Source organism: Schistocerca piceifrons, chromosome X (assembly GCF_021461385.2).
Source record: "Schistocerca piceifrons isolate TAMUIC-IGC-003096 chromosome X, iqSchPice1.1, whole genome shotgun sequence".
NCBI lineage: Eukaryota > Metazoa > Arthropoda > Insecta > Orthoptera > Acrididae > Schistocerca > Schistocerca piceifrons.
This window is the reverse complement of record NC_060149.1, coordinates 703,751,490-703,767,074: the sequence shown is the minus strand read 5'-3', so window position 1 is coordinate 703,767,074 and position 15,585 is coordinate 703,751,490. Positions and strand designations below refer to the sequence as shown.

The 15,585-nt window shown below is 38.8% G+C and overlaps 1 pseudogene; it reads left to right on the top strand.

The window, feature by feature from the left end:
• The first annotated feature begins 8,044 nt into the window (after positions 1-8,044).
• On the top strand, positions 8,045-8,162 carry LOC124723966 (annotated as a pseudogene).
• Positions 8,163-15,585: the final 7,423 nt, after the last annotated feature.

The following is a 15,585-nucleotide window of genomic DNA, read 5'->3' as shown; positions in this document are numbered from 1 at the left end:
GTGAGATGGTCAGAGAGAGAGAGAGAGAGAAAAAGTTTATTTTCTGTTTGTATTTGATTCTACTGTGCTCGACAAAGGCAAAAACATAACTGAGAACATGCATCAAGATTATCAAAATTTTCCTTCTGGGTTATGTCTTTTAGTACATGAAAGTGTCCAATGTAGACTTCTTTAGGTGGATGTATCCGTCTACTCCAAAGAAAATCTGTTGAGGTATTATCCTGGTTAGGTTCCACCTTCCCCTGCCACTGTCATGTTTCAAATGCTAGTTAATGTAAGATTGCTGCTGTATAAAACTGTTCAATCATATTAAACATTGCACCTTTAGGAAAGAAGGGAGTTACTTCAATAAGTGAGGATGATGGAGTATTGTTACAGGTTTTTATGACAGCTTCTTGTCAATGACTTGGATTGTTATATTCAGATGAGGTAGAAATCATGACTTCTGTAATAGCTTCTATGTAATTGTAGTGTATGAGTACGCAGGCACATTTCAAAACCATAGTTCTTATTCACTGTGTATCTAATTGACATGTACTTCACCCCACAATATAACAACTGTCAAAAGTTCATTCACCACCACCACCACTGGTTGGGTTAAAACTGTTGATTTTTGAGATGGGCTGCATCCAGTTGAATTACACTCAATTAGACTTAAAATCTATTGGCTAGTGGGCTTAAGTTTACCTAACTTCTGATGGGGAAAATAATAGCAACAAATAATCATATACAGTAAAATCCTACATTAACAAAATTGCTTTTAAGGAAATCCCACTTTTAACAAATATTTCCATCGGTCTGGTGAAACTCCCATAAGAACAGTGTTATCTCTCCCCACTTTTAATGAACCCTGCTTTTATGGAATAAACATTAAATATTTTGCAAATTGAAGTACAGTTCTTGTGTAATGCCTTACATGTTCAAGTGAGTTTCTGATTTCTTTACGTTTTATTTCAAACAGGCCACATGTTTATCGTGTGACACAGTGAATGGTAATCTATTCAATTGGTTGACATTTACGCAGATCTTAGTCAATAACTCAATTTCCCTTGCAGCTATATTGGCCAACGAATTGGAAATATATTTCTTTGTGACTTGCATCACTTGATATGATGTCAGTCATTGAGTCTATGAACTACAAAGCATGAAAAGTGTAGTTGTTTGTGTACTGAAGTACAGAAATTATCAGTTTTACTTTTGTGGAGTTATGACCTCCAAACATAGAAAGCTGCTGGTCATCCATGACATCGATGACAATCTTAACACACATTTCCGACATGGAGGAGAAATAAGATTTAACGCCGTCTACATTGTGTGGCATATTCAAAAATAAGGAAGCTTTCTTAAATGCTGAATTATAGATTCCTATGGATCCAGAAAGGAGGAACATTTGTACATATACATTCAGTAATGTCAGTTAAAGGACTGAGAAATGGAAGCATTCCTATAAGCAGAAACATACTAAGGAGAAAATTTGTGAAATCGCTCTGCAGATGAAAATTGAAAATTTCAGTGTATCGATCAGCTGGTTGAATCATTCTTTAAAAAATAAATAAATGAATAAAAAAAATTTAAAAAAATATTGATCTATTGTTTCTAAGTCTAGGTAGAGAAACAGAGGCTCAAGTCATAGAAAGTGTAAACTTTTGGAAGAACATTACATTGTAATGATTGTTACAAGGTTATGAGCCCAGATACATTTTCAGTGCTGATGAAACTGATGTTCTTTATAATATCCTTCCTGCTAAATCATATTCCATTAAGGGAGAAAAATTTCATAGAGGTAAAAAAGGTAAAGAAAGGGCGACGTCAATTTTGTGTGCAAGTAGTGATGGAAGTTAAAAGTTGCCTCCACTATTAATTCCCGGGTGTATCCAAAATATAAAAACACGAATTTGTACTGATGAGTAAAACAGCAAACCCTGCAGAGGTCAGAAATCTTTACTACTTTTTCAGGCATTTAGATGCCAAGATGGAGTAGCAGGAGGGAATTGGACTTATTATTGGCCTATGCTCTGTACATCCCAAGGGACCATACATTCTGAGGAATGTAAATGATGTGTTCCTTCCTCAAAACTGCAAGAGTCATCTGCAGCCTCTGGACCTGAATATAACACACTGTTACAGCTGCTATGCATATGTTTGCTAGTGCCTGCCATTCTGTAACACAACAGACTGTGTTAACTTGTTTCACAAAGGGGTCTGTGGTATGCCAGTTGCTGTTGAAGACGACATTGTTCCAGAAGAAGAATGGAGCAACAAACTGGTATTTCTGAAAATTTAACATTCATGGACATTGTTGTGATGATAACGTCCTGACTTCTATACCAGAGATTGATGCAAGCAAAATGCTTATGGAGGAACACAGGTAGGAGCTGGCAATGACAACGAGGACTACAAAAGAAGAAAAAGAGGACATTTTGTCAAGTTTCATTACTGCTGTCCAAGGAATTGATAACTCTCAGAAGTCGCTATTCCACTTTCAATGTAGATGAACTGATTCTAATTTATATCATCCAGCTGGAGTGACAACTTCTTTCACTACACTAGGCTGATAGGAAAAACAAACAAGATTTCTTTAAATAAAGAAAAAATGGGAGATACGTTCGGTGAAAGGTATAGGAATTGTCTATTAGTTGCATGTAAGTTTGTGGCTCAGGGTATTTGTAATTAAGTAGTACTTATGTCACCTAAACATGATTGAGTTATGATTATCCGTCGCTCTTTTCATGAACTCTGGCAAAACTCCCATTTGAGGAAAACCTCTATGTAATAAAAAAATATTTTGGTCCTCTGAGAGGAGTTGAAAAGGTTTCTTTTTTTCTGCCAGCTATTTGGGTAAATAATTTGAGAGTAATCACTATTCACCCCATAGTAAAAACATTGGCTTATTATCTAAGAATAACTGTCGAAAATATCGGAAGAATAGTAATGGAGCTTTCAATATTCACAAAAATATATTTTTATTAATGAAAAGAACTTGCAGATCATTTGAAAAATTATCACATTTCATATTCATAAAGATTTGCAAGGCATTCCAAGAACTCTGAAGTCACAGAAACTACAAGAGATGTGAGAATAGTAATGAGACTGACAACGCTGCGAGCAATCTGGCAACGCCATGTTGTTCTGCTTCTGAAGACAGGTGTGTTGACCCTTACAGATGCTCAACCGAAATTGCAGCTCTGTATAGCCACCACGTGATTTTTGAGAGAGCTATCTGTGAAGTAGTGTGTTTGTTGTGTGTTGCAAAAATGGAATAGTGGAATTTGGAGCAATGTTACACCATCAAGCTTTGTGTTAAACTTGGGGAATCTGTGAATGTGAACTTTGAAAATTGGAAACAGAACTATGGGGAACATTACTTATAAAGAGCACAAATTTTTCACAGGCACAAACAATCTTTGGAAGACCGGAAACATGTTTAAGATGAACGTACACAGGGATACCTTAAACTTCAAAAACAGACAAAAATGTCGTGTGTGTGCGCGTGCGCGCGATTGCGCGCGCCCTCTTGCGTGATGAGACTGATGTTTAACAATAAGGATGATGGGTGGCCTGTTAAAGTTTTTGACTTTCACTGTGCATCAAATTTTGACCAAAGTCCTGCATGTGTGTTGTTTATGCCACAATGGTGCCAAGAAACCTCACAAGTTAGCAGGTCAGTTGAAGAAACATGTATGATGTTCTTCTTGAGAGAATTGCCAGTGTCCACGAATGGTTCAGTCGTGTGATCACGGATGATGACTCTTGGATTTTATAGTGTAATTCTGAGACAGACCAGAAAAGTGACGAGTGACACACTGAGACATCTCGACCAAACAAAGCTTGAATGAGCAAATCAGAGATGAAAACAACACTGATTTGCTTTTGCCGGAAGGGGGATTGTTCATAAAGAATTTATTCTCCCAGGACAAACTGTCAACTAAGTGTTTCACAAAGATGCCCTTGAAAGACTCAGGTAAAAGGTGAATCAAATGAGACCAGACATTGCAGACAAGTGGATGCTCCATCATGACAACACCCCATGTGACACAGCCACTTCTATCAGAAATTTGACCTCAAAAGGCATTCCTGTTGTCCCACAGCACCCCATTCACCGGATATGAGTCCTTGTGACTTTCCTTTTTCCAAAACAGAGGAATGTCTTAAAAGAACATCATTTTGGGACTCTGGAGAACATTCTTTTTGAATGTGAATGATGTGTTAAAGTCCGTACTAGTTGAAGCCTTTCAGCACTGCTTCCAAGACTGGGAATGATGACTGTCAGATTGTAGCTGCTGAAGTTAACTACTTTTAAGGGGATACTGTTGTTTGACAAAATAAAAAAAAATGGTAGATGATAAATCACTCTCATTAGTCTTCTCACTCACCTCATTCTATGAAGTGGGATGCTGCTTGTAGAAATGGTTGCTTTTAGACAAGTTGTAGAATTGCAGGGCAAGCACCAGGCAGCCACTGAAACTACTGACACGAAAAGTTTTATCAGATTAGTGATTGCATGTAAGGACACAATGGGAACTGATTTGCAGGAATTAGATGAGAGGAGAAGGCAATGTTGAAGTCAATATTATTATGAAGAGTGGAAAAGTTACATTTATATAAACATGCAGTTCACTTAAATTGCAGGAGCATCTAACTAGTGGCCTCGGCAACATTGAACTGTGGCCGTACATAAATAACTCGGTGAGTTGTAAACCTCAGCGTTGCTGGCATACAATTGTCATTCAAGGGCCATATAGTCTGTTGAAAATGCAGCAAGTATCTGCATGAAACGGGAAGGCAATTTTATTGGCCGCAAGTTAGTGTAAACTGTTCTAATGCCCGTAGAGTCATAAGCTGTTGAATGAAACCACCACTACTTCCACCACCAGTCTCTCCATCTAGGGTAATTTTTGTTCTCTTTACTCACCATGTAAAGAACACTTCACAGAGAACCTCTTAAATTTATGTTTTGCAACACAGTTGTTTGAGGTTTGCAACTTCCGCTCATTTTCTGATTTTTATCGTGCTAATTTCATTTTGAATCTCACCAAGTTGAGAAATTTTAGTTGCTCAGTGACTCACATTGAGAATATTTTTGTCTTGTAAATAAAGTAGTAGTAGTACACACTTAACGCCCTGTGGTAGGATTATTCTTTACACTGATCCATGTCGTCATAGGTACTGCTCAATGGGGTGGTTGATAAATTACGTTTAACCATTTCTCCATCTGTATCTGTGTATCAGATGAAACCCTTGGGAGTAGTTCACTGAGATGAATCATAAAAAGAGCAAACTGATTGTTGCTGAGCCAGTTAGCTAGCTAGTTAGCTTTGAGCACCAAGGCAGTGTGCAGGACAGAACGGGATACATTACTTGCATGATTTACTGATGCTGATGTCCATCAGTCTGTAGGTAGACTCGAGATACACTGTCCCTTGGTGGAACATGTAGTATCAGTCCACAGTTAGTCATAAATGTTCACTACAGTGGGTAAAATTCACATAATTTGCAGAAAACCTTATATGAGAACAGTGTGAAAAGTTCGTTGCCTGCCACAGAGATGACATTGGTATCAATTTTGTTAGTTTGCAACAGTTTTTCATTAAAATGTTAAATTTCGCACTTATTGCAAAATACATTTATATGGCATTTCAAAATTTGTTTCGTGCTTAGTTCAAATGGATAAACAGGGAGGGATATCATGAGATAGCAAAATTTTGTTTTGAGTAGTTGATGTATTCAAAGCTGACAGTGTTATGAGGAATCTTCTTAATTTTAGCAGTAGGAAATTGCCTGCTAAATCAAGTGTGACCATATATCCCTTGAAGGTTAATCATGTTCACGATGTTTTAACCACAAGTGGCATTGAGAACATGAAGAAACTGCACAATAGCGCTGGACAATCAGCAGTTAAAGTGACATAGCTGACACCATAGACATTTCATGATGATTATGGTATGTTTTGCATGAAGAACTACCTAGAGGAAAGTTGTGTAAAATATGACACATTTGTTAAATGTTGAACAGGAGCAGATACAAAAATGCATTTCTTAGCAATGATTAGAGTATTTAAGAAAATCCAACTGATGTTGTGCACCAGTATGTGAATGAGTTATGGGGACACAACATGACAAAGGAACAAAAATCAGAGTGGTGGATGTAGGCCACTGGTCGTGTACCAAAAAGGGTAAGTCATGTTCAGTTTCTTGAAGTATCATGTCTAGAATTTTCTAGAATACAAAAAATATTTCCAGAATGAGAAGTTTGGAAGGTAGGAGACGAGGTACTGGCAGAAGTAAAGCTGTGAGTACCGGGCGTGAGTCGTGCTTCGGTAGCTCAGATGGTAGAGCACTTGCCCGCGAAAGGCAAAGGTCCCGAGTTCGAGTCTCGGTCGGGCACACAGTTTTAATCTGCCAGGAAGTTTCACAAAAAATATTGTTTGTACTTTATACCTTGTCCAGTATGAAAAATAACTGTTGAATACTTAAGTCCTGTGGCCTGTTGGGTGAAAACAAAATACATAAAGAACAGCAAAGAGCAGTCTGTAGCCAATGTGGCTCTCAGGAATAGGTATACTACTTAGGTGGAGTATCAATGCCCTGTCTTGATAATGTTAAATTTGACATACTTATGTTCCATTTTCTCAGGAGCTATCCTAGGTAATAAAACAAAACTTTGCCAGGATATATAGACATATCTTATACATTTACTGATGTCAGGTATAACTTCATTAGGAATCAAGATATTTTTTTAAAAAAAGTGTATGATTAAGTTAAAACTGCTGTATCTACCATTGTATATCCACATAAATATAAGACCACTGTAAATAAGTGATAAAAATATCAGAGCTTTAGCTTTAGTACTTTGTGAGGTAATGGGAAACAAAAAAAAAGGTAGTTCGTTAGAAATCGCACTTGGAAGTTGAAGTAAAGGAAAACTCAGTATTGAATGAAGAGAGAGCCAAAAACTCTCCAGCTTTGTAATCTTTCTTCTTGAGGGTCAACCAGATGCAGTCTCTTTCTCCGTCTGAGGAATCTTTCTGCTTCTGTTATGTTTTTGACCATTATTTCTTCCTTGCAGACTCACTGTCTGTCCAGTTCTTTTAGGATTGCTTCTGTATTACGGCCAGACTGAGTTACAAATCGCTTTAGAACCTTCATTATGCCTGCATTTCCATCATTGAAGGTAATCACAGCATTGTTGATCCCAATATGCAGTGTTTTTGATCCCACAGATATGTTTTTGGGCACCCTGGTCTGTAAAATATTGTTGGAAGGCTCTTATACGTATTGACTTTCCTGTGGGACACTCCTTCAGAAGATTTGCATGTTCTAGACATCTATATACTGGCTTTATTACTGCTCCATCAGCTTCAGGGGTGGTGTTTTTATGGGTATATTCACTTCCTTCTGCCTCACCTTTGTGGTATTCGCATCAGTCAGTTGAACACAAGTTTTGTAGTGGCTTCTCATCACTTAATGCCTTGTGGAAAAATGATGCCCGTACTGATCATAGAATGAAGACTTCCTCGGCAGGTGTTATCACTTAACATTTCTGGGCTGAGATGACATCATTCATACATAAAACTCTCCCCTGACGTTTCACCTTCGACTGCGGAAGGCATCCTCCGAGGGCAATTGGCGAACTGCAATGAGAGTGCGAGTGAGCACCGTATATATAAGCCATCCAGAGGGCACCGTTGTCAATCACGTGACGTCGGCTGTGCTATGATCTCTGATATTGCCAGCTTTCTCAATTGAAATTAATTCATTGTCACGCTGTTGCTGCAATCCATATCTTATCCAGCTTAATGCCTTCATCTTTTCTATTAAAATTATTGCAGTGTTTGGCAATCTCAATGGCCTTTCTCTACATTCGCGCGTAATAATGCCCGTCTTTGCTATGACGGACGTCTCACTAAACTTTATTTCATGATCACCTTCCTGAAACACGTTCCGCTACAGCCGATTTATCAATATGTCCGAGGCGGCAGTTCCTTTTATATTCACCCAGATGGGTGTTGACGCTTCTTTTTGGTGTGCCTATATAAACCTTTCTGGGCAATGGCCTTGCCGCAGTGGGTACACCGGTTCCCATGAGATCACCGAAGTTAAGCACTATTGGGCATGGTCGGCACTTGGATGGGTGACCATCCAGGTCGCCATGCGCTATTGCTATTTTTCGGGGTGCACTCAGCCTTTTGATGCCAATGGAGGAGCTACTCGACCGAATAGTAGTGGCTTCGGTCAAGAATACCATCATAACGACCGGGAGAGCAATGTGCTGACCCCACGCCCCTCCTATCCGCATCCTCTTCCAAGGATGACATGGTGGTCGGATGGTCCCGGTAGGCCACTTGTGGCCTGAAGACGGAGTGCTTTTTATATAGACCTTTCCACAACTGCACGGAATTTTGTAGACACCTGGTGTAGCTAGAGGATGTCGCTTATCTTTTGCGGATCTTATACACACTTTTATTTTCGTGGTGGGTCTGAAAACAGTTTCCACATCATACTAGCTTAAAATTTTTCCAATGGGATCAGTGACCTTACTGATAAATGGTAAGAACACTTTCCCCTTGGGTTGGTGTCTATCTTCGTCCGTCCTGGTTGCCAGTCTAGGGCGTAGTGCACGATCTATCTCTCTGTTCGAATACCCAATCTTCTGGAAGGTCGCTCTAAGGTGTTCAATCTCATCATCTAAGTGAGCTGGTTAACATATTTTGTGCACCCTGTCTATTAATGTTTTAATCACCCCTCTTTTATGTCTTGGGTAGTGGGTAGAATCTTTCTGCGGATAACGATCAATGTGTGTGTCTTTTCTGAAAACCTTATGACCCAATGATCTATCCTCTCGTTTGATTACAGTCACATCTAAGAAGTTCAGGTGACCATTGATTTCCTTTTCCATAGTGAATTGAATTCTTGGATTAATACAATTCAGATGTAACAGGAAGGCATCCAGTTCCTCTTTCCCGTGGGTCCATATAACAAATGTATCGTCTACATAACAATACCATCTGGCTGGTCCTTTTCTAGCTGTTTGCAGTGCCCATTGTTCTAAATTCTCCATGAACAAGTTAGCCACAGCTGGACTAAGAGGACTTCCCATAGCCACCCCGTCAATCTGTTCATAAAAAACATTATTATATTGAAAATAAGTTGTTGTAAGGCAATGTCTGAATAATGCCAAAATATCACTAGGAACAATGTCCGCTATACAAGTGATCGCTTCATTCACCGGGATCATGATAATCGACGACACCACATGAAAACTGACCAGGATATCATTAGGGCCCACACTAATTTCCTTAATAATATCGATGAAGTGATATGAATTTTTTTAATATGACTGTCAGTTCCACCAACATGAGGTTTCAGCGGCGAGGCAAGGTGTCCAGCTAATTCATGGGTGAGAGACCCTATTGCTCTAACTATAGGTCTCAAAGGTACTAGCGGTTTATGGACCATAGGTAACCCATAGTCTGCTTACTCGCCCAGTTGTGTTCATGCAGTTGTTACTTTTCATTGTTGCTACCTACTTTTGTGCATAATTGGCAATGTTTTGACAATACTTCACCATCAAGCACCTTCCCGGTATCAATATTTACAGCAGCTGCACAAGAATTTTTAGATTAATGGCCCCTTTCCTGCCAGGACCTGTCAAATTCTATGCAAACATAATTGTTACCATCATTTTCTTCACTTGCTTCCACTGTTACAGATTTCATTGATACTTGTGCAATTACTTTCACTGTTTCCCATAAGAATCTGTTTTTCTTGAAACATTAGTGGGGGCATGACAAATTGATAAGAACACACAGTTTTTCCACACCAAGGACCAATGTGTCTCAGCCCATAGAAATAGCCGACATTTTTCAGATGTCCAAAATACTTTCTTACTTTCACAACTCGAACAAGAGACTTCCTAACTAAAAGCTAAACTGTTTCTTGTGAAGACATTTTCGGAAATTATTCTCTCTCCACCACACAAATTACAGCATTCAGTTGATTAAACATTATTTTAGTACACTTAAACCTAATATTAAACTGATATCAATGGCTCTGGTTTCACTGTACACTTCATTGCTGTTCACAAGCTTGTTCTTATGAGCAACACTGGACTTGCATTCGGGAGGATGACTGTTCAATCCTGCGTCCGGCCATCCTGATTTAGGTTTTCTGTGATTTCCCTATATCGCTCCAGGCAAATGACAGAATGGTTCCTTTGAAAGGGCACGGCCAGCTTCCTTCCCCGGCCTTTCCTAATCCGATGAGACCGATGACCTCGCAGTTTGGTCTCTTCCCCAAAAGAACCCAACCCTCTTATGAGCACTTGGCAGTGAAGAACTTTGTTCAGTGTTCATACAGTGAAGGCTTTCACAATAGGATTTCATAGTCACTGATGAGTCTTCTGGGCTATATGGCCATGGTCAGACTAACTTTTTAGTTCCTAATGCTTCGTTCAGAGCTGTGCTGGACATCTTCAGAGGTACTGCGTGCGACGGCAAGACTGCGTCACCAGGAGCACCTCCGGAGATGTCCATTGTAGCTCTGGATGAAATGTCAGGAGCTGAAAAGTTTCTTAGAGCACAGCCATACAGCTTGGAAGACTTGTCAGCAACACTGTTTTGTGTTGCTTGAAGTGACATCATTCTTTAGATGTAAGCTTCCAAGAGGACATGTTCTGTAGAATACATTTCCCTCGATTCTTCTCCTCTTAAATATTTCCTTTGGTGGAGTCACATTAAAGAGCTAATCACAACTCAATGAGCAAAAAGTCCAAATTTACACAATGAAAGGTGTGATCTGCCTTACAAAATGTGGATGATACCATGCATTGTACCACAAATAGGAATTGATATAATGGCAGCCAATGTAGCCAACCTATGCAGCAAGATGTTTACTGTAAATCAACATAAATCGCTTCCTTCTAAAGCAATTAGTTCCCGAGATATCTTATTGTAATGGAACAAGTGCTCTTAGAACCTGTGTAAATTACTTGTGCAGGAAATTATTTCAAAATAAATTAGATAGTAAGTCATCCAAAATAAATGAAATGTGCATCAAATTAAAGAGAGAACTCCAAACAACAATTTTCCATAAAAAATAAAAATCAGCATTTAACACCCACACCACCTTTTGTACTCCCCTTAATAAGTTTGAGTGGTATTGCTAACCCTTGACAGCCTTAATCTACTGAAGGCGATAAGGTACAGGAAAGGAACTTCAGGAAATAATGAAAAATGGAAGGTATGGGATTTCACTGTTTCAAACGTAACATTCTAAGTCCAGAGATATCAACATTTTTTCCTGATTGGTGTTAAGACTTTATTTCTGTCATTTAATACAATATGTTACAAACAGGGTTCTGGAATATGACAGGAAAGATCATACAAAGCAAAAACATTGTGTAGACATGGGCTCTAAAATGCATGCCTCAAGAGCTATGAGCACTTGCTCATTAGGAGAGATGAATTTCACAGTAGCAAAGATGAACAACTTCTCGTAGATCTTAAGGTATGCAGTTTAGAATGTATGTTTAGTAGACTTTTTTGCTTCTAATGATCATTGCTGTCATATCCTTAAATACCAACCGTTCATCTCGGTACACACTGTACATTGTGATGCAAAGTGGGTTAGGTTCCAGGCTGAAATTATTCCTGGTTCAGTATTCCACATGTCACATGAGGTGAGGTCATACTAATATTTGTGAACCCCTTATGATAGCACATTTGTTGCTTTGGAGCACTGTAGATAATGTAGAACTGGTAACAGGTGATGTGAGCCTCTGATGCCTTAATTCACGATGGGTAAGTAGTGTTTTCATAATCGTCAACAATATGGTATCAGTACAGTAAGGTGGGTTGATGTGAAAGAACAGCAGAAAGGTTTTATTCTGTTTGGACATGTCCTTGGTGACACCTTGAATGAAGTTGCTCTATCTGCTGTGTAGCATGTCTGTGTCCAACCTGTGTTGAAGGAATAGTGACCACTAATAGCCATGTAACACAGCATAAAAACAGTGGTTATAAAAAGATCCTAACTGATAGGGATCGGAGAAAAGTGTTCTACCTTGTCAATGACAATAGGTTTAAAGCCCTTAGGAATTGCTGCTGTCAGTGAATGTAGATGTTCCTCAAACAGTTTCCGAGTTAACGTTGGGAAGGTAACCACGTGGAATTTGGTACCTCGCAAAAGGCAGCTGTTCAAAGTGGCACATAAAGCTACACACTTTCAGTTAGCCAAAGAACACAGAAACAATAGATAACTGGAGGTGCAATTTCTCTCTTTGCAAAAGATGCAAGATGTTGCATGTTCTGATGGCACAGTTCTCTCTCTCTCTCTCTCTCTCTCTCTCTCTCTGTGTGTGTGTGTGTGTGTGTGTGTGTGTGTGTGTGTGTGTGTGTGTGTGTGTGTTTTTTTTTAAACTTGGAATCACTCATTCGCATATGTTCCTGGTTTCATGAACACTCAGCCATCAGATCGTACCTCAACTGACCCACTAAATCTCTTGATACTGATCTATTATAAATTGTCTGGGACTGTTTGGAACAGTGGTTGAAACACGGTAGTCGACATCCCTGAAGGTTTATAGCTCTTAACAGGTCAAATTATCAATGAGTGGCTTCACGTGGATGTGACATACCTGGAGGAAAATGTGGACACACTTTCTCACCAAACTGAATCCCTTTTCAAACCTGAAGACAGTGTTAAACTGTAGTAGTGTGATGTTTCCTGCAGGTTACCTTTTTTTTTTTTTTTTAAAGTTTGTCAAAGTTTTTGAGAAAATATTTTTTGTATAATAATAGAAAATATAAATACATGTGGAAATCAGTTGACATGGAATGATATCTGCTAGACTTAATTAACATTGTGGAAAAAATTTACAAACTAGATTGTGGAGTAGTAGTCTGCCAGAAGTATTAGTTTAGTTGACCTAATAATGAGAAATTAATACGATGCAGTGCAAAGAACATGATGCAAACAAGTGGTATCAATCCGAGGTATTCCAATTATTTAAGCAGCTTACTGTATGAAAGGGAAGGATAACTGAAGCATACTAAGGATAGAAAATTGGAAGGATTGTTAGATTCAGTCGCGTGAGGTGCGAGAATGCAAGAGTTGATAAAAATGAATTATATTAGTTAATTACTGAAACTGATAAAATGTGCAATGAAGCAGAAATGAGAGGGTCAAGACAGAAATTTAATGAACTGGTGAAGAATATCTTGGCATATGTGAAGGTAAAGTAAAATGGATTCATATGATTTTGAAATTTTTGTTAAGCACAGTGTACCATTTGTGATTTGGAAAAAACACTAAAAGACTGTAAAATATTGGGAATATTCCTCAGTATTTTCATGGGAGAAAGGAGAATATGATAGCAAAGGGATAAGTGAATTGATGCTGTGATCTGAGTTTGAAGATGTGATGCTCATCAAAATTGTACCGTTCCACACGCACATACACATTTGTTCATTTGAGAAGTAAGTTTTGATTGGGCGTGGGTACAGCTAGCACAAGTCTTCTCAGCTGCAGGCTGTTCATCACAACCCAGTCTTCAGTTATTGTAACCTCTGCATATGTTTCACTCACCGCCATTGAACATACGTATGAAACACTGTCAGTTGCAGAGAATATAAATTTTGATTTTAATTGTCTGGGTTGTGAAGGTGGAGACATGCCAAAATGAAAACCACCAAACTTGAGCTGAACAAGAACTAGAAGGTGAACAGGAATTGATACGAATCGCTCAGTGAACTACCCTATGTGTATTAGGCGTACACACACGTGGGGCTCAGTCAAGTTCCATTACTTTTCATGGTTTTTCTTGGTAATTGTCAAGCTTTAAATTTCTAAGAAAAGACTGTACAGTTAACTGTGGGCCATTGGGTAGTGATAACATCAAACCCAATAAAATAAATTGAGAGTTCAGTCTTCTTGGGCAAAAAGCCCTAAAAGTTCACCTTTTTGGACTAACGGAGAATTATTTACAAAAAATGTGTTCCCAATGACACTGAGAAAATACAGTGTTGGTAAAATAAAACTGGCCTAGAAAATATTCAATGCACCTTAAGATAGGCTACATGAACACCACGAAACTGGATTACATAAGTCGGGTTGCCTATCTTAAGATGCAGTAAATATTTTCCAGGCCAGTTTTATTGTACCCACCTGTACATTAAGCAAAAGCACATGAAGTTTGTATAATTTATATACACCCATCTTCTGATTGGTCTGCAGCTCGTAGTCTAGTGGCTAGCATTGCTGCCTCTGGATTATGGGGTCCCAGGTTAGATTCCCAGCCAGGTTGAAGATTTTCTCTGTCTGGGGACTGGGTCTTTATTTTGTTCTCATCATTTCATCATCGTCATCATTTGCGACAGTGGCTCGATTGGATTGCATGAAAAATTGGACTGTGTAAAAATTGGGACTTAGTATGGATGCTGATGACCACACAGCTGAGCGCCCCACAAACCTGTCGTCGTCATCTGATAAGGTATTGGGATAACAGCTCCTATGTTTATGTGCAATAATGATACCTTCAGCTGAAGGTATCTTTATTGTACATGTACTTGTTCTTGCCATAGTGGTGCCACACACAACTGTCACATACAAACCATCAATGTTTCAATGCATTTATATTATCTGTATGTTGAACACTACTAAACTGAGAGTAGGATGGCAGATAATGTGACATGTCAGACAAGACAGTATAATCAATACAGATGGAATGCTTTGGAGTCAATATTAACTTGACAAAATTGGAAGTTCATTCACAGAATTGAGGCTGGTCTGACTTGAACAGAGGTGACCATGTGAATAAAAGCTGCTACTCCTGCTGTTCATGTGAAAGTAATTTCTAATTATAATTTCATCATTGAGAGAGTTCAGCTATGAATGACCAAAGGCTGTGGTCTGTGCTGTGACCAATATTTGTTGCTATTTTCTGAAAGAAAGGGACCGTTATCTCATCCCTTCTATGCAGTAATTTTCACTTCTAGAAGCAGAATAAGACTGAGTAGTATGCCCAGAAGGCTTTTAAAGGAGGTATATGCGATACCAAATGCTTATTAAAGGGAAGATAGTCTGCAGTAAACACAACAATGTGTAAACTCTCTGTATGAAGGGCAAACTTGTCTCTCTGCATGAGAGATGCTTTTGAATGAGGCAGCATTTGTGTCTGGGATGATACATTTCTGGATGAATGCAAAAAAAAAAAAGTCTTACACACTGAACTGCAACAGTGAAGGTACCACCTGTGTACATTCTTATGCAGTAGATAATGGTTTTGCCCTACAAGACGACAAAGCCCAATCGCATTCCATTTCTCAAGGACAGACATCATCAATTATGTATGATTCAGCACCTTGAGTAGCCTACCCATGCTGCTGATGAATATTTATTGTTATACTCATGAAGTAACCTAAAGCTGTTAGTATATATTTTGAAGGAATGTTGCTTTTAGTCTCTCTCTGCAAGCAAGAAATGGGGATATCACTTTCGGTGTGTGTGTGTGTGTGGTGTGTGTGTGTGTGGTGTGTGTGTGTGTGTGTGTGTGTGTGTGTTACACCTGAATAACATCCAATTTGTTAAT